Source organism: Triticum aestivum, chromosome 7A (assembly GCF_018294505.1).
Source record: "Triticum aestivum cultivar Chinese Spring chromosome 7A, IWGSC CS RefSeq v2.1, whole genome shotgun sequence".
Lineage (NCBI taxonomy): Eukaryota > Viridiplantae > Streptophyta > Magnoliopsida > Poales > Poaceae > Triticum > Triticum aestivum.
The window spans coordinates 716,051,388-716,056,732 of NC_057812.1; positions in this window are offsets into that span (position 1 = coordinate 716,051,388).

The following is a 5,345-nucleotide window of genomic DNA, read 5'->3' on the forward strand; positions in this document are numbered from 1 at the left end:
TTGAGATGGGAGCTCAGCCAGGTATATAAACCGGTGCGAGCTCCCCTCGCTTGGCGAGGTGGGACTAAACTCGGTGCACCCCTCGGATGTGCCCGACGCGACGCTTGCTTGGGCCTAATTCGGGTGGGCCATCCCAGGCCAGCCTCACCCGTGCGCAGAATATTAGCATATTAAACCGAGCTGCTACTTCGTAATAAAGTTTTGATTTACCACTAAAACAAATTTATGATATTTAAAATATTTTAATATCAACTCCATTTTATGTTTTGCAGTCTTATTCACAACGTATGAAATTATTTTATTTCACTTATTCATCAATATTTTTATTCAATTAAATTTAAAATGAAATCTATTTTTCCTCTTTCATTTATTCTGATAGTTTTAAAATTCAAAATATGCAAGATAATATGTTCTGTTTCATTTCACTTGTTAATTATATTATTTATTTTTAGTTTTATGTTTTAAATAATATATATTTTTTCTCTTTTATTTGTTCTTATGGTTATAAAATTCAGAAATGTGCGAAAAATGTTGTGTTATGTTCTTTATATTTTAGAGTGGCTTGTTGAAATTTGTATACATGTAAGTGGGCATGTATACAAATTTATGAGGTGAATTGAAGAACAACAAATAATTGACATGTGACAAATGCAAAAAATGAAATATGAAAAAAACCGCCTACTAGCTGCATAGTTCACAATTCAACGGCCTGCATACGACTAGTAACCTTATTGCCAGTAGGCCTCATAGGGCAGGGACGAATAGGGTTAGGCAATGTGCTACCTGTGTTGAAAAGGAACTTGAGAGGGGAGGCTCAGCCTGGTATATAAACCAGTGCGAGCTCCCCCCGATTGGCAAGGTGGGACTAAACTCCCTGCAGCCCTCGGATGTGCCCGACGCGATGCTCGCTTGGGCCTAATTCGGGTGGGCCGTCCCATGCGAGCCTCACCTGCGCGCAAAATTGTGACAGTTCTTAAATTCACTAACATATGAAAAAGTAATGTGTTATATTTCACTTATTCAATTAAATATTTTTTTATTTTTTTTATTTACAATAATTAAAAATCAAATCTATTTTTCCTCTTTCAGTTATTCTGACACTTAAATAATTGAAAAAATGCTAGATAATATGTTTCCTCTTCATTGTAATATATCTTTTCTATTTTCTATTTCAAAAAGAGTATCTCAAATATATTTTTTCTCTGTTATTTCTTCTTACAGTATTAAAATTCAAAATTGCATGAATGTATGTTGTCTTTTATCTCACTTCTTAATTCTAATATTTTAATCTGTTTTCTATTCGAAAATAGTTGTATACGAAGTATATGTTTTGTCTTTTATTTCTTATTATAGTTTTAAAATACAAAATTTCATGAATATATGTTGTCTTCTGTTTCACTTGTTATTTATAAATTTTCTTGTATTCCAAAAATTGATTTGCTTGAGTCTAGAAAAACAACGTCCTTCGGGCACCCCCTCCGTCAGACCCGAATGATGCCGGTTGCACATGTGGTATGTGGTGGCCTTCATCAAATGACACCAAAGTTTGGCACCATGTGAGGATGCCCAATATAGGCCCCCATGCAACATCTGAGCAATTCCGGACACCGAACTAACATGCCGTCAAGTCCGGGCAGCGTTTCGGTCTTTTTTCGCCGGCAAAATCCTAGTAAATGCATCGAGTGTCAGAAATCGATGAAAATTGGCATGCATGATGTCCATGGTGATCCCATTGTGTGGAAACAATTTGGTGACATTTGGTTGAGTTTAGAAAAACAACGTCCTTCGGGCTCCCCCTCCGGCAGACCCGGATGCTGCTGGTTGCACATGTGCTATGTGGTGCCCTGCATGAATTGACACCAAAGTTTGGCACCATGTGAGGATGCCGAATGTAGGCCCCCAAGCAGCATCTGAGCCATTCCGGACACCGAACGAACGTTGCGTCACGTCCGGGCAGCGTTTCAGGGTTTTTTCACCGGCAAAATCCTAGTAAATGCATCAAGTGTCGGAAATCGGTGAGAACTGGCATGCATGATGTCCATGGTGATCCCATTGTGTGGAAATTTTTTGGTGCCATTTGGTTCAGTATAGAGAAACAACGTCCTTCGGGCTCCCCCTTCGACAGACCCAAATGCTGCTGGGTGCACATGTGCTATGTGGTGACCTGCATGAAATGACACCAAAGTTTGGCACCATGTGAGGATGCCCAATGTAGGCCCCCAAGCAACATCTAAGCCATTCCGGACACCTACAGAACGTTGCGTCACGTCCGGGCAGCGTTTCGGAGTTTTTTCGCCGGCAAAATCCTAGTAAATGCATCAAGTGTCGAAAATCGGTGAGAACTGGCATGCATGATGTCCATGGTAATCCCATTGTGTGGAAAAACTTTGGTGCCATCTGGGTCAGTTTAGAGAAACAACGTCCTTCGGGATCCCCCTCCGGCAAACCCGAATGCTGCTGGTTGCACATGTGCTATGTGGTGCCCTGCATGAAATGACACCAAAGTTTGGCACCATTTGAGGATGCCCAATGTAGGCCCCCAAGCAACATCTCAGCCACTCTGGACATCAAACGAACGCTGTGTCACGTCCAGGCAGCGTTTCGGGGGTTTTTTCACCGGCAAAATCCTAGTAAATGCATCGACTGTCGGAAATCGATGAGAACTGGCATGCATGTTGTCATGGTGATCCCATTGTGTGCAAAACTTTGGTGCCATTTGGTTCAGTATAGAGAAACGAGGTTCTTCGGTCTCCCCCTCCGACAGACCCGAATGCTGCTGGTTGCACATGTGCTATGTGGTGGCCTGCATGAAATTACACCAAAGTTTGGCACCATGTGAGGATGCCCAATGTAGCCCCCCATGCAACACGTGAGCCATTCCGGACACCAAACGAATGTTGCGTCATGTCCGGATGGCATTTCATGATTTTTCGCCAGCAAAATCCTAGTAAATGCATCGATTGCGGAAATCGACGAGAATTGGCATGCATGTTGTCCATGGTGATCCCATTGTTTGAAAAAAAATTGGGACCATTTGGTTAAGTTGAAATATTTATTTGATTTCAAAATTTTATAATACGAAAAAGAAAAGAAAAGAAATTAAAGATAAAACGTACATGACACGAGTCCCTCGGCGCTCAAAGAGAGGAGCAGCCTGGATTTGTTACACAATTCCCGGATAGGAATCTCCAAAAAAAAGTCGAGCGTGGGAAGCCTATCCCTTTATTTTAGGAGCACATACTGCCTCTCCTCAACCAAGCAAAGCAAAGATCACAGACATACTTTCCTCCTCCTCCTATATAGTCTCGACATCGTCGTACATGTCATCTATGATGACTCCTACCACGCGCCGAGTCGACGACCACTAGTAGAAAAAGGGCCATTTGTCCCGGTTCATAAGGCCCATCTGTCTCGGTTGGGGAACCGGGACTAAAGGGTCGTTACTAATGCGCTAGGCCTTTAGTCCCGGTTCTTATACTAACTGGGACAGATGCGCCTCCATGTGGCCGCTCCGGCGAGCCCAGGCACAAGGACCTTTGGTCCCGGTTGGTAGCACCAACCGGGACCAATAAGCTTCCACGCGTCAGCATTTCAGGGGCTGTTTTTTTTGAAAGGAGGTGGTTTAGGGGTTTTGGGGGTTAATTTAGGTTGGTATAGGTAGCTAATAGAGAGATGTGTTCTCTCTTATCTCCGCGCTACTGCTACTGTTATGCCTAAACATGACTTAGATTGAAGTGAGGCAACATGTGGTGCATGTTGAAAGTAATACTAATCCTAACTTGATCAAGTTTGGATTCTACTACTTTCGACATGCACCACATGCATGTTGCCTTCACTTCCATCCAATCCATGTTCATTTCACCCGCTGATATATAGTAACTCTTCATGCTCGCATCATGCATCATCATATATAATAACAAGTCTACTAATCATCATCATACAACTTCTAATCGTTATTAATAACAAGTCATACGATCATCATCCTCATAGTCATCGAACCAACCCTACTTAATTGATCTTAGCACATGATCACCAGTATTAGGTAGGACCTAAATACCCTCTTTAAGGTAAAATAGCATAAAAAAATATAGACCCTGACTTGGAGATCATCCTGTCTCCAATTCTTGCGTTCGCTTCCTTTTTCTTCCAAGAACCTCCTTACGACTGTCCATACATTTTTTCCATCCTTTAATTTGCATGTCTCCATTCCTTTTAGAAATCTGGTATGGACAGTTGAGATTCGTAGGATGACCTGGCTGTATGTTCAAAACATTAAGGCTACCTTTCTGATACATCAAATGAGGCACACAATTATCTGGGATTATCTGTGGAAAAACATAGTAATAACTTCATAGTTAGCAATGATGTACTAGTTTTAGAAGTATGCAAAAGATGCACGGATGTCGTAATAGTAAAAAATCTTACCAGGGTATCTCCATGGTAGTTACCGAGTTCAACACATGCACTAGTGGCACGTATTGACCATAATGTTGAGGAGTTTGATTGTAGATATTGTAACTTTTAATGTGAGTACAAAATCCGACCAGATGATTTTTCTCCTTGTAATTTAATTCAGATCCATCGGTGTAGTGGGTTTTGTCTACCATCTCCCGCACATTCTTTGAAGAATGAAAGTAAGCTGTCAATGGAAATAAGTTGTCAACTATTTTGAAATAAACAATATAAATTAGCTAATAACTATGTTTGAGAAACTCACATAGCGGTAGAATTGGAGGCGTATCAACAAGGACCCAAATGTCCATATTGTGTTGCTCGATTTCAGGATCACCAAGATCCATGGTGACAAGCATACCCTCATCAAAACCATACATATTGCAAAGTGCTTCCCATTTTTACAACCAAGATGGGTTACGCTCTCAAAATTGTACAACTTTACTTCAAAATCCACATCATGATGAGTCCTTAGGTGAATTTTCTTTGTTTCGAAACTTTCATGGTCTTCAAAACCCATCCTCTCCAAGACATAGCGCCTTGCATGGCATGGGATAAGCTACTTGAATTGTAAAAAAAATGAAAATTACACGTTGAAATAGTTGTAGTCATGCTTAATTACGAAAAAACACTTGTCGTCGTTGTGTATCGTTTCAACATCGAATGTCTCCTCGAGCTTAATGCTGAAGCGCTGATCATCGTCCAGGTGAGGCCTGTCGCACAGACCTCGATCGTCGTGGCACCAGCTGCACTCCCCCAGGAGACTTTCGTCGTCTGATGAAAACAGTTCCTACGTTCATAATTCAAATATTAAACGTGTACAATTAAATATATGTACTACAAAAACTAAATTAGATCATTATTATTCATCACGGGTTGACTATTGGTCTGTC